The 24,121-nt window shown below is 32.8% G+C and overlaps 10 non-coding genes across 10 annotated transcripts; all 10 read right to left on the bottom strand.

Moving 5' to 3' along the window:
• Nucleotides 1-3,473: 3,473 nt before the first annotated feature.
• TRNAP-AGG (transfer RNA proline (anticodon AGG)) lies at nucleotides 3,474-3,545 on the bottom strand. Its single transcript has one exon. It is a non-coding gene; the product is annotated as a tRNA-Pro (tRNA).
• A 2,506-nt stretch (nucleotides 3,546-6,051) lies between these two features.
• Nucleotides 6,052-6,123, bottom strand: TRNAP-AGG (transfer RNA proline (anticodon AGG)). Its single transcript has one exon. It is a non-coding gene; the product is annotated as a tRNA-Pro (tRNA).
• A 1,217-nt stretch (nucleotides 6,124-7,340) lies between these two features.
• On the bottom strand, nucleotides 7,341-7,412 carry TRNAP-AGG (transfer RNA proline (anticodon AGG)). Its single transcript has one exon. It is a non-coding gene; the product is annotated as a tRNA-Pro (tRNA).
• A 1,216-nt stretch (nucleotides 7,413-8,628) lies between these two features.
• TRNAP-AGG (transfer RNA proline (anticodon AGG)) lies at nucleotides 8,629-8,700 on the bottom strand. Its single transcript has one exon. It is a non-coding gene; the product is annotated as a tRNA-Pro (tRNA).
• Nucleotides 8,701-9,916: 1,216 nt separating this feature from the next.
• Nucleotides 9,917-9,988, bottom strand: TRNAP-AGG (transfer RNA proline (anticodon AGG)). The gene has a single exon. It is a non-coding gene; the product is annotated as a tRNA-Pro (tRNA).
• A 3,756-nt stretch (nucleotides 9,989-13,744) lies between these two features.
• On the bottom strand, nucleotides 13,745-13,816 carry TRNAL-AAG (transfer RNA leucine (anticodon AAG)). Its single transcript has one exon. It is a non-coding gene; the product is annotated as a tRNA-Leu (tRNA).
• Nucleotides 13,817-15,032: 1,216 nt separating this feature from the next.
• TRNAP-AGG (transfer RNA proline (anticodon AGG)) lies at nucleotides 15,033-15,104 on the bottom strand. The gene has a single exon. It is a non-coding gene; the product is annotated as a tRNA-Pro (tRNA).
• A 1,216-nt stretch (nucleotides 15,105-16,320) lies between these two features.
• TRNAP-AGG (transfer RNA proline (anticodon AGG)) lies at nucleotides 16,321-16,404 on the bottom strand. The gene is given in 2 exon segments: nucleotides 16,321-16,356; nucleotides 16,369-16,404. It is a non-coding gene; the product is annotated as a tRNA-Pro (tRNA).
• A 2,492-nt stretch (nucleotides 16,405-18,896) lies between these two features.
• TRNAP-AGG (transfer RNA proline (anticodon AGG)) lies at nucleotides 18,897-18,968 on the bottom strand. Its single transcript has one exon. It is a non-coding gene; the product is annotated as a tRNA-Pro (tRNA).
• Nucleotides 18,969-20,185: 1,217 nt separating this feature from the next.
• On the bottom strand, nucleotides 20,186-20,257 carry TRNAL-AAG (transfer RNA leucine (anticodon AAG)). The gene has a single exon. It is a non-coding gene; the product is annotated as a tRNA-Leu (tRNA).
• Between the last annotated feature and the right edge of the window lie 3,864 nt (nucleotides 20,258-24,121).

Genomic DNA, 24,121 nt, shown 5'->3' with positions numbered 1-24,121 from the left:
TTCATTTTTGAACTTTTTGTGTTTCAAAGTGAGACTATTCTTTTAAAACATTCAAAGCTATCTAGACAGAAGGGAACTTGCAGTTTTCCGGATATACCACAATACGGTTGAAATTTTAATAAGTATGCTCTTATTTGTAGTACAACTAAAATGTTTTCGTAAGATTCTATTGATAGTTTTCTATGTGTGCTTATTTGGAAAGTGCAGTGACAAGATATAAAAATGGCGACAGAGTTTGGACTTGTCTGATCGATAAAACCCAAGACTTGTAAAAAGCTATGTGTAAATCATGCATAAATAGAAGAAAGGCAATAGGAAAATGATGAAGGCAAGATTCATAAGTATGTACAAATTCTATTGGGAGTATGGCAAAAACAAAACTCAGTTGATGCTATTGACTTAGCCAATTGAGAAAATCAGATATATATAAACCATGAGATGCACTGTAAAAAGAAAGATAGGGCTCGTCAGGGAATTGAACCAGGGACCTGTCGCGCCCAAAATGAAAATCATAGAATCATCAAGTAAGCATGTTTTATTTGATATCTTAACCAATTTTATGTGAAAATTATATTATTTTAAAGCAGTCACTAATGTGTACAAGGAGGAAATATTAGCATAAATAAAATATTTCCTAATAGTCAATAATTTTCTAAGTATACTTGCTTGAAAATTGCTGTGCAAAGTTTTATGATGCCCAGCAGAGTTTTTCTGATGGATAAAACCCAAGACATGTCACATGCTGTGTGCAGATAAGTACTTACAAATAATTTTAGCAGTTTGACAAAAAACAAAATTCAATTGTGCAAATTAGTAAATACAATCTATTTTGAGAGTTTTGAAAAAACAACATTCAGTTGAAATTCACTCAGGAAATTGACTACAATAAGATAATAGAACCATTTCAAAGAATCTGAAAATTTGGGCTCATCCGGGATTTGAACCCGGGACCTCTCGCACCCTAAGCGAGACCAGCGAGCCACCTACCTGAAGATTTTTCTTTGGATTTTTCAATTGATTTTAAGAAAATAGCTTTTTGTTTTTAAAACACCATATACATTTATGTAAAAATTAATTTGTAGAATAAATAAAATATTTCCTTATGGTCCAGTAGATAGTTTTCTAAGGTATGCATATAGGAAAAGTGCAGGGACAAGATTTGTGAGTGCCTACAGAGTTTGGACTTCTCTCATGGACGAAGCTATAGACTTGTCATATGCAATGTACAAATCATGCTTCCAGACACCGAAGAAAGGCAAAAGAATACCTTGCAATTTCATTTTTGAACTTTTTGTGTTTCAAAGTGAGACTATTCTTTTAAAACATTCAAAGCTATCTAGACAGAAGGGAACTTGCAGTTTTCCGGATATACCACAATACGGTTGAAATTTTAATAAGTATGCTCTTATTTGTAGTACAACTAAAATGTTTTCGTAAGATTCTATTGATAGTTTTCTATGTGTGCTTATTTGGAAAGTGCAGTGACAAGATATAAAAATGGCGACAGAGTTTGGACTTGTCTGATCGATAAAACCCAAGACTTGTAAAAAGCTATGTGTAAATCATGCATAAATAGAAGAAAGGCAATAGGAAAATGATGAAGGCAAGATTCATAAGTATGTACAAATTCTATTGGGAGTATGGCAAAAACAAAACTCAGTTGATGCTATTGACTTAGCCAATTGAGAAAATCAGATATATATAAACCATGAGATGCACCATAAAAAGAAAGAGAGGGCTCGTCAGGGAATTGAACCAGGGACCTGTCGCACCCAAAATGAAAATCATAGAATCATCAAGTAAGCATGTTTTATTTGATATCTTAACCAATTTTATGTGAAAATTATATTATTTTAAAGCAGTCACTAATGTGTACAAGGAGGAAATATTAGCATAAATAAAATATTTCCTAATAGTCAATAATTTTCTAAGTATACTTGCTTGAAAATTGCTGTGCAAAGTTTTATGATGCCCAGCAGAGTTTTTCTGATGGATAAAACCCAAGACATGTCACATGCTGTGTGCAGATAAGTACTTAAAAATAATTTTAGCAGTTTGACAAAAAACAAAATTCAATTGTGCAAATTAGTAAATACAATCTATTTTGAGAGTTTTGAAAAAACAACATTCAGTTGAAATTCACTCAGGAAATTGACTACAATAAGATAATAGAACCATTTCAAAGAATCTGAAAATTTGGGCTCATCCGGGATTTGAACCCGGGACCACTCGCACCCTAAGCGAGACCAGCGAGCCACCTACCTGAAGATTTTTCTTTGGATTTTTCAATTGATTTTAAGAAAATAGCTTTTTGTTTTTAAAACACCATATACATTTATGTAAAAATTAATTTGTAGAATAAATAAAATATTTCCTTATGGTCCAGTAGATAGTTTTCTAAGGTATGCATATAGGAAAAGTGCAGGGACAAGATTTGTGAGTGCCTACAGAGTTTGGACTTCTCTCATGGACGAAGCTATAGACTTGTCATATGCAATGTACAAATCATGCTTCCAGACACAGAAGAAAGGCAAAAGAATACCTTGCAATTTCATTTTTGAACTTTTTGTGTTTCAAAGTGAGACTATTCTTTTAAAACATTCAAAGCTATCTAGACAGAAGGGAACTTGCAGTTTTCCGGATATACCACAATACGGTTGAAATTTTAATAAGTATGCTCTTATTTGTAGTACAACTAAAATGTTTTCGTAAGATTCTAATGATAGTTTTCTATGTGTGCTTATTTGGAAAGTGCAGTGACAAGATATAAAAATGGTGACAGAGTTTGGACTTGTCTGATCGATAAAACCCAAGACTTGTAAAAAGCTATGTGTAAATCATGCATAAATAGAAGAAAGGCAATAGGAAAATGATGAAGGCAAGATTCATAAGTATGTACAAATTCTATTGGGAGAATGGCAAAAACAAAACTCAGTTGATGCTATTGACTTAGCCAATTGAGAAAATCAGATATATATAAACCATGAGATGCACCGTAAAAAGAAAGAGAGGGCTCATCAGGGAATTGAACCAGGGACCTGTCGCGCCCAAAATGAAAATCATAGAATCATCAAGTAAGCATGTTTTATTTGATATCTTAACCAATTTTATGTGAAAATTATATTATTTTAAAGCAGTCACTAATGTGTACAAGGAGGAAATATTAGCATAAATAAAATATTTCCTAATAGTCAATAATTTTCTAAGTATACTTGCTTGAAAATTGCTGTGCAAAGTTTTATGATGCCCAGCTGAGTTTTTCTGATGGATAAAACCCAAGACATGTCACATGATGTGTGCAGATAAGTACTTACAAATAATTTTAGCAGTTTGACAAAAAACAAAATTCAATTGTGCAAATTAGTAAATACAATCTTTTTGGAGAGTTTTGAAAAAACAACATTCAGTTGAAATTCACTCAGGAAATTGACTACAATAAGATAATAGAACAATTTCAAAGAATCTGAAAATTTGGGCTCGTCCGGGATTTGATCCCGGGACCTCTCGCACCCTAAGCGAGAATCATACCCCTAGACCAACGAGCCACCTACCTGAAGATTTTTCTTTGGATTTTTCAATTGATTTTAAGAAAATAGCTTTTTGTTTTTAAAACACCATATACATTTATGTAAAAATTAATTTGTAGAACAAATAAAATATTTCCTTATGGTCCAGTAGATAGTTTTCTAAGGTATGCAAATAGGAAAAGTGCAGGGACAAGATTTGTGAGTGCCTACAGAGTTTGGACTTCTCTCATGGACGAAGCTAAAGACTTGTCATATGCAATGTACAAATCATGCTTCCAGACACAGAAGAAAGGCAAAACAATACCTTGCAATTTCATTTTTGAACTTTTTGTGTTTCAAAGTGAGTCTATTCTTTTAAAACATTGAAAGCTATCTAGACAGAAGGGAACTTGCAGTTTTCCGGATATACCACAATACGGTTGAAATTTTAATAAGTATGCTCTTATTTGTAGTACAACTAAAATGTTTTCGTAAGATTCTATTGATAGTTTTCTATGTGTGCTTATTTGGAAAGTGCAGTGACAAGATATAAAAATGGCGACAGAGTTTGGACTTGTCTGATCGATAAAACCCAAGACTTGTAAAAAGCTATGTGTAAATCATGCATAAATAGAAGAAAGGCAATAGGAAAATGATGAAGGCAAGATTCATAAGTATGTACAAATTCTATTGGGAGAATGGCAAAAACAAAACTCAGTTGATGCTATTGACTTAGCCAATTGAGAAAATCAGATATATATAAACCATGAGATGCACCGTAAAAAGAAAGAGAGGGCTCATCAGGGAATTGAACCAGGGACCTGTCGCGCCCAAAATGAAAATCATAGAATCATCAAGTAAGCATGTTTTATTTGATATCTTAACCAATTTTATGTGAAAATTATATTATTTTAAAGCAGTCACTAATGTGTACAAGGAGGAAATATTAGCATAAATAAAATATTTCCTAATAGTCAATAATTTTCTAAGTATACTTGCTTGAAAATTGCTGTGCAAAGTTTTATGATGCCCAGCTGAGTTTTTCTGATGGATAAAACCCAAGACATGTCACATGATGTGTGCAGATAAGTACTTACAAATAATTTTAGCAGTTTGACAAAAAACAAAATTCAGTTGTGCAAATTAGTAAATACAATCTATTTTGAGAGTTTTGAAAAAACAACATTCAGTTGAAATTCACTCAGGAAATTGACTACAATAAGATAATAGAACCATTTCAAAGAATCTGAAAATTTGGGCTCGTCCAGGATTTGAACCCGGGACCTTTCGCACCTTAAGCGAGAATCATACCCCTAGACCAACGAGCCACCTACCTGAAGATTTTTCTTTGGATTTTTCAATTGATTTTAAGAAAATAGCTTTTTGTTTTTAAAACACCATATACATTTATGTAAAAATTAATTTGTAGAACAAATAAAATATTTCCTTATGGTCCAGTAGATAGTTTTCTAAGGTATGCATATAGGAAAAGTGCAGGGACAAGATTTGTGAGTGCCTACAGAGTTTGGACTTCTCTCATGGACGAAGCTAAAGACTTGTCATATGCAATGTACAAATCATGCTTCCAGACACAGAAGAAAGGCAAAAGAATACCTTGCAATTTCATTTTTGAACTTTTTGTGTTTCAAAGTGAGACTATTCTTTTAAAACATTCAAAGCTATCTAGACAGAAGGGAACTTGCAGTTTTCCGGATATACCACAATACGGTTGAAATTTTAATAAGTATGCTCTTATTTGTAGTACAACTAAAATGTTTTCGTAAGATTCTATTGATAGTTTTCTATGTGTGCTTATTTGGAAAGTGCAGTGACAAGATATAAAAATGGCGACAGAGTTTGGACTTGTCTGATCGATAAAACCCAAGACTTGTAAAAAGCTATGTGTAAATCATGCATAAATAGAAGAAAGGCAATAGGAAAATGATGAAGGCAAGATTCATAAGTATGTACAAATTCTATTGGGAGAATGGCAAAAACAAAACTCAGTTGATGCTATTGACTTAGCCAATTGAGAAAATCAGATATATATAAACCATGAGATGCACCGTAAAAAGAAAGAGAGGGCTCATCAGGGAATTGAACCAGGGACCTGTCGCGCCCAAAATGAAAATCATAGAATCATCAAGTAAGCATGTTTTATTTGATATCTTAACCAATTTTATGTGAAAATTATATTATTTTAAAGCAGTCACTAATGTGTACAAGGAGGAAATATTAGCATAAATAAAATATTTCCTAATAGTCAATAATTTTCTAAGTATACTTGCTTGAAAATTGCTGTGCAAAGTTTTATGATGCCCAGCTGAGTTTTTCTGATGGATAAAACCCAAGACATGTCACATGATGTGTGCAGATAAGTACTTACAAATAATTTTAGCAGTTTGACAAAAAACAAAATTCAATTGTGCAAATTAGTAAATACAATCTTTTTGGAGAGTTTTGAAAAAACAACATTCAGTTGAAATTCACTCAGGAAATTGACTACAATAAGATAATAGAACAATTTCAAAGAATCTGAAAATTTGGGCTCGTCCGGGATTTGAACCCGGGACCTCTCGCACCCTAAGCGAGAATCATACCCCTAGACCAACGAGCCACCTACCTGAAGATTTTTCTTTGGATTTTTCAATTGATTTTAAGAAAATAGCTTTTTGTTTTTAAAACACCATATACATTTATGTAAAAATTAATTTGTAGAACAAATAAAATATTTCCTTATGGTCCAGTAGATAGTTTTCTAAGGTATGCAAATAGGAAAAGTGCAGGGACAAGATTTGTGAGTGCCTACAGAGTTTGGACTTCTCTCATGGACGAAGCTAAAGACTTGTCATATGCAATGTACAAATCATGCTTCCAGACACAGAAGAAAGGCAAAACAATACCTTGCAATTTCATTTTTGAACTTTTTGTGTTTCAAAGTGAGTCTATTCTTTTAAAACATTGAAAGCTATCTAGACAGAAGGGAACTTGCAGTTTTCCGGATATACCACAATACGGTTGAAATTTTAATAAGTATGCTCTTATTTGTAGTACAACTAAAATGTTTTCGTAAGATTCTATTGATAGTTTTCTATGTGTGCTTATTTGGAAAGTGCAGTGACAAGATATAAAAATGGCGACAGAGTTTGGACTTGTCTGATCGATAAAACCCAAGACTTGTAAAAAGCTATGTGTAAATCATGCATAAATAGAAGAAAGGCAATAGGAAAATGATGAAGGCAAGATTCATAAGTATGTACAAATTCTATTGGGAGAATGGCAAAAACAAAACTCAGTTGATGCTATTGACTTAGCCAATTGAGAAAATCAGATATATATAAACCATGAGATGCACCGTAAAAAGAAAGAGAGGGCTCATCAGGGAATTGAACCAGGGACCTGTCGCGCCCAAAATGAAAATCATAGAATCATCAAGTAAGCATGTTTTATTTGATATCTTAACCAATTTTATGTGAAAATTATATTATTTTAAAGCAGTCACTAATGTGTACAAGGAGGAAATATTAGCATAAATAAAATATTTCCTAATAGTCAATAATTTTCTAAGTATACTTGCTTGAAAATTGCTGTGCAAAGTTTTATGATGCCCAGCTGAGTTTTTCTGATGGATAAAACCCAAGACATGTCACATGATGTGTGCAGATAAGTACTTACAAATAATTTTAGCAGTTTGACAAAAAACAAAATTCAATTGTGCAAATTAGTAAATACAATCTTTTTGGAGAGTTTTGAAAAAACAACATTCAGTTGAAATTCACTCAGGAAATTGACTACAATAAGATAATAGAACAATTTCAAAGAATCTGAAAATTTGGGCTCGTCCGGGATTTGAACCCGGGACCTCTCGCACCCTAAGCGAGAATCATACCCCTAGACCAACGAGCCACCTACCTGAAGAATTTTCTTTGGATTTTTCAATTGATTTTAAGAAAATAGCTTTTTGTTTTTAAAACACCATATACATTTATGTAAAAATTAATTTGTAGAACAAATAAAATATTTCCTTATGGTCCAGTAGATAGTTTTCTAAGGTATGCAAATAGGAAAAGTGCAGGGACAAGATTTGTGAGTGCCTACAGAGTTTGGACTTCTCTCATGGACGAAGCTAAAGACTTGTCATATGCAATGTACAAATCATGCTTCCAGACACAGAAGAAAGGCAAAAGAATACCTTGCAATTTCATTTTTGAACTTTTTGTGTTTCAAAGTGAGACTATTCTTTTAAAACATTCAAAGCTATCTAGACAGAAGGGAACTTGCAGTTTTCCGGATATACCACAATACGGTTGAAATTTTAATAAGTATGCTCTTATTTGTAGTACAACTAAAATGTTTTCGTAAGATTCTATTGATAGTTTTCTATGTGTGCTTATTTGGAAAGTGCAGTGACAAGATATAAAAATGGCGACAGAGTTTGGACTTGTCTGATCGATAAAACCCAAGACTTGTAAAAAGCTATGTGTAAATCATGCATAAATAGATGAAAGGCAATAGGAAAATGATGAAGGCAAGATTCATAAGTATGTACAAATTCTATTGGGAGAATGGCAAAAACAAAACTCAGTTGATGCTATTGACTTAGCCAATTGAGAAAATCAGATATATATAAACCATGAGATGCACCGTAAAAAGATAGAGAGGGCTCATCAGGGAATTGAACCAGGGACCTGTCGCGCCCAAAATGAAAATCATAGAATCATCAAGTAAGCATGTTTTATTTGATATCTTAACCAATTTTATGTGAAAATTATATTATTTTAAAGCAGTCACTAATGTGTACAAGGAGGAAATATTAGCATAAATAAAATATTTCCTAATAGTCAATAATTTTCTAAGTATACTTGCTTGAAAATTGCTGTGCAAAGTTTTATGATGCCCAGCTGAGTTTTTCTGATGGATAAAACCCAAGACATGTCACATGATGTGTGCAGATAAGTACTTACAAATAATTTTAGCAGTTTGACAAAAAACAAAATTCAATTGTGCAAATTAGTAAATACAATCTATTTTGAGAGTTTGAAAAAACAACATTCAGTTGAAATTCACTCAGGAAATTGACTACAATAAGATAATAGAACCATTTCAAAGAATCTGAAAATTTGGGCTCGTCCGGGATTTGAACCCGGGACCTCTCGCACCCTAAGCGAGAATCATACCCCTAGACCAACGAGCCACCTACCTGAAGATTTTTCTTTGGATTTTTCAATTGATTTTAAGAAAATAGCTTTTTGTTTTTAAAACACCATATACATTTATGTAAAAATTAATTTGTAGAACAAATAAAATATTTCCTTATGGTCCAGTAGATAGTTTTCTAAGGTATGCATATAGGAAAAGTGCAGGGACAAGATTTGTGAGTGCCTACAGAGTTTGGACTTCTCTCATGGACGAAGCTAAAGACTTGTCATATGCAATGTACAAATCATGCTTCCAGACACAGAAGAAAGGCAAAAGAATACCTTGCAATTTCATTTTTGAACTTTTTGTGTTTCAAAGTGAGACTATTCTTTTAAAACATTCAAAGCTATCTAGACAGAAGGGAACTTGCAGTTTTCCGGATATACCACAATACGGTTGAAATTTTAATAAGTATGCTCTTATTTGTAGTACAACTAAAATGTTTTCGTAAGATTCTATTGATAGTTTTCTATGTGTGCTTATTTGGAAAGTGCAGTGACAAGATATAAAAATGGCGACAGAGTTTGGACTTGTCTGATCGATAAAACCCAAGACTTGTAAAAAGCTATGTGTAAATCATGCATAAATAGATGAAAGGCAATAGGAAAATGATGAAGGCAAGATTCATAAGTATGTACAAATTCTATTGGGAGAATGGCAAAAACAAAACTCAGTTGATGCTATTGACTTAGCCAATTGAGAAAATCAGATATATATAAACCATGAGATGCACCGTAAAAAGATAGAGAGGGCTCATCAGGGAATTGAACCAGGGACCTGTCGCGCCCAAAATGAAAATCATAGAATCATCAAGTAAGCATGTTTTATTTGATATCTTAACCAATTTTATGTGAAAATTATATTATTTTAAAGCAGTCACTAATGTGTACAAGGAGGAAATATTAGCATAAATAAAATATTTCCTAATAGTCAATAATTTTCTAAGTATACTTGCTTGAAAATTGCTGTGCAAAGTTTTATGATGCCCAGCTGAGTTTTTCTGATGGATAAAACCCAAGACATGTCACATGATGTGTGCAGATAAGTACTTACAAATAATTTTAGCAGTTTGACAAAAAACAAAATTCAATTGTGCAAATTAGTAAATACAATCTATTTTGAGAGTTTGAAAAAACAACATTCAGTTGAAATTCACTCAGGAAATTGACTACAATAAGATAATAGAACCATTTCAAAGAATCTGAAAATTTGGGCTCGTCCGGGATTTGAACCCGGGACCTCTCGCACCCTAAGCGAGAATCATACCCCTAGACCAACGAGCCACCTACCTGAAGATTTTTCTTTGGATTTTTCAATTGATTTTAAGAAAATAGCTTTTTGTTTTTAAAACACCATATACATTTATGTAAAAATTAATTTGTAGAACAAATAAAATATTTCCTTATGGTCCAGTAGATAGTTTTCTAAGGTATGCATATAGGAAAAGTGCAGGGACAAGATTTGTGAGTGCCTACAGAGTTTGGACTTCTCTCATGGACGAAGCTAAAGACTTGTCATATGCAATGTACAAATCATGCTTCCAGACACAGAAGAAAGGCAAAAGAATACCTTGCAATTTCATTTTTGAACTTTTTGTGTTTCAAAGTGAGACTATTCTTTTAAAACATTCAAAGCTATCTAGACAGAAGGGAACTTGCAGTTTTCCTGATATACCACAATACGGTTGAAATTTTAATAAGTATGCTCTTATTTGTAGAACAACTAAAATGTTTCCGTAAGATTCTATTGATAGTTTTCTATGTGTGCTTATTTGGAAAGTGCAGTGACAAGATATAAAAATGGCTGCAGAGTTTGGACTTGTCTGATCGATAAAACCCAAGACTTGTAAAAAGCTATGTGTAAATCATGCATAAATAGAAGAAAGGCAATAATAAAATTATGAATGCAAGATTCATAAGTATGTACAAATTCTATTGGGAGTATGGCAAAAACAAAACTCAGTTGATGCTATTGACTTAGCCAATTGAGAAAATCAGATATATATAAACCATGAGATGCACCGTAAAAAGAAAGAGAGGGCTCATCAGGGAATTGAACCAGGGACCTGTCGCGCCCAAAACGAAAATCATAGAATCATCAAGTAAGCATGTTTTATTTGATATCTTAACCAATTTTATGTGAAAATTATATTATTTTAAAGCAGTCACTAATGTGTACAAGGAGGAAATATTAGCATAAATAAAATATTTCCTAATAGTCAATAATTTTCTAAGTATACTTGCTTGAAAATTGCTGTGCAAAGTTTTATGATGCCCAGCAGAGTTTTTCTGATGGATAAAACCCAAGACATGTCACATGCTGTGTGCAGATAAGTACTTACAAATAATTTTAGCAGTTTGACAAAAAACAAAATTCAATTGTGCAAATTAGTAAATACAATCTATTTTGAGAGTTTTGAAAAAACAACATTCAGTTGAAATTCACTCAGGAAATTGACTACAATAAGATAATAGAACCATTTCAAAGAATCTGAAAATTTGGGCTCATCCGGGATTTGAACCCGGGACCTCTCGCACCCTAAGCGAGACCAGCGAGCCACCTACCTGAAGATTTTTCTTTGGATTTTTCAATTAATAGCTTTTTGTTTTTAAAACACCATATACATTTATGTAAAAATTAATTTGTAGAATAAATAAAATATTTCCTTATGGTCCAGTAGATAGTTTTCTAAGGTATGCATATAGGAAAAGTGCAGGGACAAGATTTGTGAGTGCCTACAGAGTTTGGACTTCTCTCATGGACGAAGCTATAGACTTGTCATATGCAATGTACAAATCATGCTTCCAGACACCGAAGAAAGGCAAAAGAATACCTTGCAATTTCATTTTTGAACTTTTTGTGTTTCAAAGTGAGACTATTCTTTTAAAACATTCAAAGCTATCTAGACAGAAGGGAACTTGCAGTTTTCCGGATATACCACAATACGGTTGAAATTTTAATAAGTATGCTCTTATTTGTAGTACAACTAAAATGTTTTCGTAAGATTCTATTGATAGTTTTCTATGTGTGCTTATTTGGAAAGTGCAGTGACAAGATATAAAAATGGCGACAGAGTTTGGACTTGTCTGATCGATAAAACCCAAGACTTGTAAAAAGCTATGTGTAAATCATGCATAAATAGAAGAAAGGCAATAGGAAAATGATGAAGGCAAGATTCATAAGTATGTACAAATTCTATTGGGAGTATGGCAAAAACAAAACTCAGTTGATGCTATTGACTTAGCCAATTGAGAAAATCAGATATATATAAACCATGAGATGCACCGTAAAAAGAAAGAGAGGGCTCGTCAGGGAATTGAACCAGGGACCTGTCGCGCCCAAAATGAAAATCATAGAATCATCAAGTAAGCATGTTTTATTTGATATCTTAACCAATTTTATGTGAAAATTATATTATTTTAAAGCAGTCACTAATGTGTACAAGGAGGAAATATTAGCATAAATAAAATATTTCCTAATAGTCAATAATTTTCTAAGTATACTTGCTTGAAAATTGCTGTGCAAAGTTTTATGATGCCCAGCAGAGTTTTTCTGATGGATAAAACCCAAGACATGTCACATGATGTGTGCAGATAAGTACTTACAAATAATTTTAGCAGTTTGACAAAAAACAAAATTCAATTGTGCAAATTAGTAAATACAATCTATTTTGAGAGTTTTGAAAAAACAACATTCAGTTGAAATTCACTCAGGAAATTGACTACAATAAGATAATAGAACCATTTCAAAGAATCTGAAAATTTGGGCTCATCCGGGATTTGAACCCGGGACCACTCGCACCCTAAGCGAGACAAGCGAGCCACCTACCTGAAGATTTTTCTTTGGATTTTTCAATTGATTTTAAGAAAATAGCTTTTTGTTTTTAAAACACCATATACATTTATGTAAAAATTAATTTGTAGAATAAATAAAATATTTCCTTATGGTCCAGTAGATAGTTTTCTAAGGTATGCATATAGGAAAAGTGCAGGGACAAGATTTGTGAGTGCCTACAGAGTTTGGACTTCTCTCATGGACGAAGCTATAGACTTGTCATATGCAATGTACAAATCATGCTTCCAGACACAGAAGAAAGGCAAAAGAATACCTTGCAATTTCATTTTTGAACTTTTTGTGTTTCAAAGTGAGACTATTCTTTTAAAACATTCAAAGCTATCTAGACAGAAGGGAACTTGCAGTTTTCCGGATATACCACAATACGGTTGAAATTTTAATAAGTATGCTCTTATTTGTAGTACAACTAAAATGTTTTCGTAAGATTCTAATGATAGTTTTCTATGTGTGCTTATTTGGAAAGTGCAGTGACAAGATATAAAAATGGTGACAGAGTTTGGACTTGTCTGATCGATAAAACCCAAGACTTGTAAAAAGCTATGTGTAAATCATGCATAAATAGAAGAAAGGCAATAGGAAAATGATGAAGGCAAGATTCATAAGTATGTACAAATTCTATTGGGAGAATGGCAAAAACAAAACTCAGTTGATGCTATTGACTTAGCCAATTGAGAAAATCAGATATATATAAACCATGAGATGCACCGTAAAAAGAAAGAGAGGGCTCATCAGGGAATTGAACCAGGGACCTGTCGCGCCCAAAATGAAAATCATAGAATCATCAAGTAAGCATGTTTTATTTGATATCTTAACCAATTTTATGTGAAAATTATATTATTTTAAAGCAGTCACTAATGTGTACAAGGAGGAAATATTAGCATAAATAAAATATTTCCTAATAGTCAATAATTTTCTAAGTATACTTGCTTGAAAATTGCTGTGCAAAGTTTTATGATGCCCAGCTGAGTTTTTCTGATGGATAAAACCCAAGACATGTCACATGATGTGTGCAGATAAGTACTTACAAATAATTTTAGCAGTTTGACAAAAAACAAAATTCAGTTGTGCAAATTAGTAAATACAATCTATTTTGAGAGTTTTGAAAAAACAACATTCAGTTGAAATTCACTCAGGAAATTGACTACAATAAGATAATAGAACCATTTCAAAGAATCTGAAAATTTGGGCTCGTCCGGGATTTGAACCCGGGACCTCTCGCACCTTAAGCGAGAATCATACCCCTAGACCAACGAGCCACCTACCTGAAGATTTTTCTTTGGATTTTTCAATTGATTTTAAGAAAATAGCTTTTTGTTTTTAAAACACCATATACATTTATGTAAAAATTAATTTGTAGAACAAATAAAATATTTCCTTATGGTCCAGTAGATAGTTTTCTAAGGTATGCATATAGGAAAAGTGCAGGGACAAGATTTGTGAGTGCCTACAGAGTTTGGACTTCTCTCATGGACGAAGCTAAAGACTTGTCATATGCAATGTACAAATCATGCTTCCAGACACAGAAGAAAGGCAAAAGAATACCTTGCAATTTCATTTTTGAACTTTTTGTGTTTCAAAGTGAGACTATTCTTTTAAAACATTCAAAGCTATCTAGACAGAAGGGAACTTGCAGTTTTCCGGATATACCACAATACGGTTGAAATTTTAATAAGTATGCTCTTATTTGTAGTACAACTAAAATGTTTTCGTAAGATTCTATTGATAGTTTTCTATGTGTGCTTATTTGGAAAGTGCAGTGACAAGATATAAAAATGGCGACAGAGTTTGGACTTGTCTGATCGATAAAACCCAAGACTTGTAAAAAGCTATGTGTAAATCATGCATAAATAGATGAAAGGCAATAGGAAAATGATGAAGGCAAGATTCATAAGTATGTACAAATTCTATTGGGAGAATGGCAAAAACAAAACTCAGTTGATGCTATTGACTTAGCCAATTGAGAAAATCAGATATATATAAACCATGAGATGCACCGTAAAAAGATAGAGAGGGCTCATCAGGGAATTGAACCAGGGACCTGTCGCGCCCAAAATGAAAATCATAGAATCATCAAGTAAGCATGTTTTATTTGATATCTTAACCAATTTTATGTGAAAATTATATTATTTTAAAGCAGTCACTAATGTGTACAAGGAGGAAATATTAGCATAAATAAAATATTTCCTAATAGTCAATAATTTTCTAAGTATACTTGCTTGAAAATTGCTGTGCAAAGTTTTATGATGCCCAGCTGAGTTTTTCTGATGGATAAAACCCAAGACATGTCACATGATGTGTGCAGATAAGTACTTACAAATAATTTTAGCAGTTTGACAAAAAACAAAATTCTATTGTGCAAATTAGTAAATACAATCTATTTTGAGAGTTTGAAAAAACAACATTCAGTTGAAATTCACTCAGGAAATTGACTACAATAAGATAATAGAACCATTTCAAAGAATCTGAAAATTTGGGCTCGTCCGGGATTTGAACCCGGGACCTCTCGCACCCTAAGCGAGAATCATACCCCTAGACCAACGAGCCACCTACCTGAAGATTTTTCTTTGGATTTTTCAATTGATTTTAAGAAAATAGCTTTTTGTTTTTAAAACACCATATACATTTATGTAAAAATTAATTTGTAGAACAAATAAAATATTTCCTTATGGTCCAGTAGATAGTTTTCTAAGGTATGCATATAGGAAAAGTGCAGGGACAAGATTTGTGAGTGCCTACAGAGTTTGGACTTCTCTCATGGACGAAGCTAAAGACTTGTCATATGCAATGTACAAATCATGCTTCCAGACACAGAAGAAAGGCAAAAGAATACCTTGCAATTTCATTTTTGAACTTTTTGTGTTTCAAAGTGAGACTATTCTTTTAAAACATTCAAAGCTATCTAGACAGAAGGGAACTTGCAGTTTTCTGGATATACCACAATACGGTTGAAATTTTAATAAGTATGCTCTTATTTGTAGTACAACTAAAATGTTTTCGTAAGATTCTATTGATAGTTTTCTATGTGTGCTTATTTGGAAAGTGCAGTGACAAGATATAAAAATGGCGACAGAGTTTGGACTTGTCTGATCGATAAAACCCAAGACTTGTAAAAAGCTATGTGTAAATCATGCATAAATAGATGAAAGGCAATAGGAAAATGATGAAGGCAAGATTCATAAGTATGTACAAATTCTATTGGGAGAATGGCAAAAACAAAACTCAGTTGATGCTATTGACTTAGCCAATTGAGAAAATCAGATATATATAAACCATGAGATGCACCGTAAAAAGATAGAGAGGGCTCATCAGGGAATTGAACCAGGGACCTGTCGCGCCCAAAATGAAAATCATAGAATCATCAAGTAAGCATGTTTTATTTGATATCTTAACCAATTTTATGTGAAAATTATATTATTTTAAAGCAGTCACTAATGTGTACAAGGAGGAAATATTAGCATAAATAAAATATTTCCTAATAGTCAATAATTTTCTAAGTATACTTGCTTGAAAATTGCTGTGCAAAGTTTTATGATGCCCAGCTGAGTTTTTCTGATGGATAAAACCCAAGACATGTCACATGATGTGTGCAGATAAGTACTTACAAATAATTTTAGCAGTTTGACAAAAAACAAAATTCAATTGTGCAAATTAGTAAATACAATCTATTTTGAGAGTTTGAAAAAACAACATTCAGTTGAAATTCACTCAGGAAATTGACTACAATAAGATAATAGAACCATTTCAAAGAATCTGAAAATTTGGGCTCGTCCGGGATTTGAACCCGGGACCTCTCGCACCCTAAGCGAGACCCTAAGCGAGAATCATACCCCTAGACCAACGAGCCACCTACCTGAAGATTTTTCTTTGGATTTTTCAATTGATTTTAAGAAAATAGCTTTTTGTTTTTAAAACACCATATACATTTATGTAAAAATTAATTTGTAGAATAAATAAAATATTTCCTTATGGTCCAGTAGATAGTTTTCTAAGGTATGCATATAGGAAAAGTGCAGGGACAAGATTTGTGAGTGCCTACAGAGTTTGGACTTCTCTCATGGACGAAGCTATAGACTTGTCATATGCAATGTACAAATCATGCTTCCAGACACCGAAGAAAGGCAAAAGAATACCTTGCAATTTCATTTTTGAACTTTTTGTGTTTCAAAGTGAGACTATTCTTTTAAAACATTCAAAGCTATCTAGACAGAAGGGAACTTGCAGTTTTCCGGATATACCACAATACGGTTGAAATTTTAATAAGTATGCTCTTATTTGTAGTACAACTAAAATGTTTTCGTAAGATTCTATTGATAGTTTTCTATGTGTGCTTATTTGGAAAGTGCAGTGACAAGATATAAAAATGGCGACAGAGTTTGGACTTGTCTGATCGATAAAACCCAAGACTTGTAAAAAGCTATGTGTAAATCATGCATAAATAGAAGAAAGGCAATAGGAAAATGATGAAGGCAAGATTCATAAGTATGTACAAATTCTATTGGGAGTATGGCAAAAACAAAACTCAGTTGATGCTATTGACTTAGCCAATTGAGAAAATCAGATATATATAAACCATGAGATGCACCGTAAAAAGAAAGAGAGGGCTCGTCAGGGAATTGAACCAGGGACCTGTCGCGCCCAAAATGAAAATCATAGAATCATCAAGTAAGCATGTTTTATTTGATATCTTAACCAATTTTATGTGAAAATTATATTATTTTAAAGCAGTCACTAATGTGTACAAGGAGGAAATATTAGCATAAATAAAATATTTCCTAATAGTCAATAATTTTCTAAGTATACTTGCTTGAAAATTGCTGTGCAAAGTTTTATGATGCCCAGCAGAGTTTTTCTGATGGATAAAACCCAAGACATGTCACATGCTGTGTGCAGATAAGTACTTACAAATAATTTTAGCAGTTTGACAAAAAACAAAATTCAATTGTGCAAATTAGTAAATACAATCTATTTTGAGAGTTTTGAAAAAACAACATTCAGTTGATATTCACTCAGGAAATTGACTACAATAAGATAATAGAACCATTTCAAAGAATCTGAAAATTTGGGCTCATCCGGGATTTGAACCCGGGACCACTCGCACCCTAAGCGAGACCAGCGAGCCACCTACCTGAAGATTTTTCTTTGGATTTTTCAATTGATTTTAAGAAAATAGCTTTTTGTTTTTAAAACACCATATACATTTATGTAAAAATTAATTTGTAGAACAAATAAAATATTTCCTTATGGTCCAGTAGATAGTTTTCTAAGGTATGCAAATAGGAAAAGTGCAGGGACAAGATTTGTGAGTGCCTACAGAGTTTGGACTTCTCTCATGGACGAAGCTAAAGACTTGTCATATGCAATGTACAAATCATGCTTCCAGACACAGAAGAAAGGCAAAACAATACCTTGCAATTTCATTTTTGAACTTTTTGTGTTTCAAAGTGAGACTATTCTTTTAAAACATTAAAAGCTATCTAGACAGAAGGGAACTTGCAGTTTTCCGGATATACCACAATACGGTTGAAATTTTAATAAGTATGCTCTTATTTGTAGTACAACTAAAATGTTTTCGTAAGATTCTATTGATAGTTTTCTATGTGTGCTTATTTGGAAAGTGCAGTGACAAGATATAAAAATGGCGACAGAGTTTGGACTTGTCTGATCGATAAAACCCAAGACTTGTAAAAAGCTATGTGTAAATCATGCATAAATAGAAGAAAGGCAATAGGAAAATGATGAAGGCAAGATTCATAAGTATGTACAAATTCTATTGGGAGAATGGCAAAAACAAAACTCAGTTGATGCTATTGACTTAGCCAATTGAGAAAATCAGATATATATAAACCATGAGATGCACCGTAAAAAGAAAGAGAGGGCTCATCAGGGAATTGAACCAGGGACCTGTCGCGCCCAAAATGAAAATCATAGAATCATCAAGTAAGCATGTTTTATTTGATATCTTAACCAATTTTATGTGAAAATTATATTATTTTAAAGCAGTCACTAATGTGTACAAGGAGGAAATATTAGCATAAATAAAATATTTCCTAATAGTCAATAATTTTCTAAGTATACTTGCTTGAAAATTGCTGTGCAAAGTTTTATGATGCCCAGCTGAGTTTTTCTGATGGATAAAACCCAAGACATGTCACATGATGTGTGCAGATAAGTACTTACAAATAATTTTAGCAGTTTGACAAAAAACAAAATTCAATTGTGCAAATTAGTAAATACAATCTTTTTGGAGAGTTTTGAAAAAACAACATTCAGTTGAAATTCACTCAGGAAATTGACTACAATAAGATAATAGAACAATTTCAAAGAATCTGAAAATTTGGGCTCGTCCGGGATTTGAACCCGGAACCTCTTGCACCCTAAGCGAGTATCATACCCCTAGACCAACGAGCCACCTACCTGAAGATTTTTCTTTGGATTTTTCAATTGATTTTAAGAAAATAGCTTTTTGTTTTTAAAACACCATATACATTTATGTAAAAATTAATTTGTAGAACAAATAAAATATTTCCTTATGGTCCAGTAGATAGTTTTCTAAGGTATGCAAATAGGAAAAGTGCAGGGACAAGATTTGTGAGTGCCTACAGAGTTTGGACTTCTCTCATGGACGAAGCTAAAGACTTGTCATATGCAATGTACAAATCATGCTTCCAGACACAGAAGAAAGGCAAAACAATACCTTGCAATTTCATTTTTGAACTTTTTGTGTTTCAAAGTGAGACTATTCTTTTAAAACATTCAAAGCTATCTAGACAGAAGGGAACTTGCAGTTTTCCGGATATACCACAATACGGTTGAAATTTTAATAAGTATGCTCTTATTTGTAGTACAACTAAAATGTTTTCGTAAGATTCTATTGATAGTTTTCTATGTGTGCTTATTTGGAAAGTGCAGTGACAAGATATAAAAATGGCGACAGAGTTTGGACTTGTCTGATCGATAAAACCCAAGACTTGTAAAAAGCTATGTGTAAATCATGCATAAATAGAAGAAAGGCAATAGGAAAATGATGAAGGCAAGATTCATAAGTATGTACAAATTCTATTGGGAGAATGGCAAAAACAAAACTCAGTTGATGCTATTGACTTAGCCAATTGAGAAAATCAGATATATATAAACCATGAGATGCACCGTAAAAAGAAAGAGAGGGCTCATCAGGGAATTGAACCAGGGACCTGTCGCGCCCAAAATGAAAATCATAGAATCATCAAGTAAGCATGTTTTATTTGATATCTTAACCAATTTTATGTGAAAATTATATTATTTTAAAGCAGTCACTAATGTGTACAAGGAGGAAATATTAGCATAAATAAAATATTTCCTAATAGTCAATAATTTTCTAAGTATACTTGCTTGAAAATTGCTGTGCAAAGTTTTATGATGCCCAGCTGAGTTTTTCTGATGGATAAAACCCAAGACATGTCACATGATGTGTGCAGATAAGTACTTACAAATAATTTTAGCAGTTTGACAAAAAACAAAATTCAATTGTGCAAATTAGTAAATACAATCTATTTTGAGAGTTTTGAAAAAACAACATTCAGTTGAAATTCACTCAGGAAATTGACTACAATAAGATAATAGAACCATTTCAAAGAATCTGAAAATTTGGGCTCATCCGGGATTTGAACCCGGGACCTCTCGCACCTTAAGCGAGAATCATACCCCTAGACCAACGAGCCACCTACCTGAAGATTTTTCTTTGGATTTTTCAATTGATTTTAAGAAAATAGCTTTTTGTTTTTAAAACACCATATACATTTATGTAAAAATTAATTTGTAGAATAAATAAAATATTTCCTTATGGTCCAGTAGATAGTTTTCTAAGGTATGCATATAGGAAAAGTGCAGGGACAAGATTTGTGAGTGCCTACAGAGTTTGGACTTCTCTCATGGACGAAGCTATAGACTTGTCATATGCAATGTACAAATCATGCTTCCAGACACCGAAGAAAGGCAAAAGAATACCTTGCAATTTCATTTTTGAACTTTTTGTGTTTCAAAGTGAGACTATTCTTTTAAAACATTCAAAGCTATCTAGACAGAAGGGAACTTGCAGTTTTCCGGATATACCACAATACGGTTGAAATTTTAATAAGTATGCTCTTATTTGTAGTACAACTAAAATGTTTTCGTAAGATTCTATTGATAGTTTTCTATGTGTGCTTATTTGGAAAGTGCAGTGACAAGATATAAAAATGGCGACAGAGTTTGGACTTGTCTGATCGATAAAACCCAAGACTTGTAAAAAGCTATGTGTAAATCATGCATAAATAGAAGAAAGGCAATAGGAAAATGATGAAGGCAAGATTCATAAGTATGTACAAATTCTATTGGGAGTATGGCAAAAACAAAACTCAGTTGATGCTATTGACTTAGCCAATTGAGAAAATCAGATATATATAAACCATGAGATGCACCGTAAAAAGAAAGAGAGGGCTCGTCAGGGAATTGAACCAGGGACCTGTCGCGCCCAAAATGAAAATCATAGAATCATCAAGTAAGCATGTTTTATTTGATATCTTAACCAATTTTATGTGAAAATTATATTATTTTAAAGCAGTCACTAATGTGTACAAGGAGGAAATATTAGCATAAATAAAATATTTCCTAATAGTCAATAATTTTCTAAGTATACTTGCTTGAAAATTGCTGTGCAAAGTTTTATGATGCCCAGCAGAGTTTTTCTGATGGATAAAACCCAAGACATGTCACATGCTGTGTGCAGATAAGTACTTACAAATAATTTTAGCAGTTTGACAAAAAACAAAATTCAATTGTGCAAATTAGTAAATACAATCTATTTTGAGAGTTTTGAAAAAACAACATTCAGTTGAAATTCACTCAGGAAATTGACTACAATAAGATAATAGAACCATTTCAAAGAATCTGAAAATTTGGGCTCATCCGGGATTTGAACCCGGGACCTCTCGCACCCTAAGCGAGACCAGCGAGCCACCTACCTGAAGATTTTTCTTTGGATTTTTCAATTGATTTTAAGAAAATAGCTTTTTGTTTTTAAAACACCATATACATTTATGTAAAAATTAATTTGTAGAATAAATAAAATATTTCCTTATGGTCCAGTAGATAGTTTTCTAAGGTATACATATAGGAAAAGTGCAGGGACAAGATTTGTGAGTGCCTACAGAGTTTGGACTTCTCTCATGGACGAAGCTATAGACTTGTCATATGCAATGTACAAATCATGCTTCCAGACACAGAAGAAAGGCAAAAGAATACCTTGCAATTTCATTTTTGAACTTTTTGTGTTTCAAACTGAGACTATTCTTTTAAAACATTCAAAGCTATCTAGACAGAAGGGAACTTGCAGTTTTCCGGATATACCACAATACGGTTGAAATTTTAATAAGTATGCTCTTATTTGTAGTACAACTAAAATGTTTTCGTAAGATTCTATTGATAGTTTTCTATGTGTGCTTATTTGGAAAGTGCAGTGACAAGATATAAAAATGGCGACAGAGTTTGGACTTGTCTGATCGATAAAACCCAAGACTTGTAAAAAGCTATGTGTAAATCATGCATAAATAGAAGAAAGGCAATAGGAAAATGATGAAGGCAAGATTCATAAGTATGTACAAATTCTATTGGGAGTATGGCAAAAACAAAACTCAGTTGATGCTATTGACTTAGCCAATTGAGAAAATCAGATATATATAAACCATGAGATGCACCGTAAAAAGAAAGAGAGGGCTCGTCAGGGAATTGAACCAGGGACCTGTCGCGCCCAAAATGAAAATCATAGAATCATCAAGTAAGCATGTTTTATTTGATATCTTAACCAATTTTATGTGAAAATTATATTATTTTAAAGCAGTCACTAATGTGTACAAGGAGGAAATATTAGCATAAATAAAATATTTCCTAATAGTCAATAATTTTCTAAGTATACTTGCTTGAAAATTGCTGTGCAAAGTTTTATGATGCCCAGCAGAGTTTTTCTGATGGATAAAACCCAAGACATGTCACATGCTGTGTGCAGATAAGTACTTACAAATAATTTTAGCAGTTTGACAAAAAACAAAATTCAATTGTGCAAATTAGTAAATACAATCTATTTTGAGAGTTTTGAAAAAACAACATTCAGTTGAAATTCACTCAGGAAATTGACTACAATAAGATAATAGAACCATTTCAAAGAATCTGAAAATTTGGGCTCATCCGGGATTTGAACCCGGGACCTCTCGCACCCTAAGCGAGACCAGCGAGCCACCTACCTGAAGATTTTTCTTTGGATTTTTCAATTGATTTTAAGAAAATAGCTTTTTGTTTTTAAAACACCATATACATTTATGTAAAAATTAATTTGTAGAATAAATAAAATATTTCCTTATGGTCCAGTAGATAGTTTTCTAAGGTATGCATATAGGAAAAGTGCAGGGACAAGATTTGTGAGTGCCTACAGAGTTTGGACTTCTCTCATGGACGAAGCTATAGACTTGTCATATGCAATGTACAAATCATGCTTCCAGACACCGAAGAAAGGCAAAAGAATACCTTGCAATTTCATTTTTGAACTTTTTGTGTTTCAAAGTGAGACTATTCTTTTAAAACATTCAAAGCTATCTAGACAGAAGGGAACTTGCAGTTTTCCGGATATACCACAATACGGTTGAAATTTTAATAAGTATGCTCTTATTTGTAGTACAACTAAAATGTTTTCGTAAGATTCTATTGATAGTTTTCTATGTGTGCTTATTTGGAAAGTGCAGTGACAAGATATAAAAATGGCGACAGAGTTTGGACTTGTCTGATCGATAAAACCCAAGACTTGTAAAAAGCTATGTGTAAATCATGCATAAATAGAAGAAAGGCAATAGGAAAATGATGAAGGCAAGATTCATAAGTATGTACAAATTCTATTGGGAGTATGGCAAAAACAAAACTCAGTTGATGCTATTGACTTAGCCAATTGAGAAAATCAGATATATATAAACCATGAGATGCACCGTAAAAAGAAAGAGAGGGCTCGTCTGGGAATTGAACCAGGGACCTGTCGTGCCCAAAATGAAAATCATAGAATCATCAAGTAAGCATGTTTTATTTGATATCTTAACCAATTTTATGTGAAAATTATATTATTTTAAAGCAGTCACTAATGTGTACAAGGAGGAAATATTAGCATAAATAAAATATTTCCTAATAGTCAATAATTTTCTAAGTATACTTGCTTGAAAATTGCTGTGCAAAGTTTTATGATGCCCAGCAGAGTTTTTCTGATGGATAAAACCCAAGACATGTCACATGCTGTGTGCAGATAAGTACTTACAAATAATTTTAGCAGTTTGACAAAAAACAAAATTCAATTGTGCAAATTAGTAAATACAATCTATTTTGAGAGTTTTGAAAAAACAACATTCAGTTGAAATTCACTCAGGAAATTGACTACAATAAGATAATAGAACCATTTCAAAGAATCTGAAAATTTGGGCTCATCCGGGATTTGAACCCGGGACCACTCGCACCCTAAGCGAGACCAGCGAGCCACCTACCTGAAGATTTTTCTTTGGATTTTTCAATTGATT

This window comes from Taudactylus pleione, unplaced genomic scaffold, assembly GCF_031769625.1.
Source record: "Taudactylus pleione unplaced genomic scaffold, aTauple2 ptg000317l, whole genome shotgun sequence".
In the NCBI taxonomy this organism is placed as follows: Eukaryota; Metazoa; Chordata; class Amphibia; order Anura; family Myobatrachidae; genus Taudactylus; species Taudactylus pleione.
The sequence above is the reverse complement of the archived record's forward strand: the minus strand, read 5'-3'. Positions and strand labels throughout refer to the sequence as shown.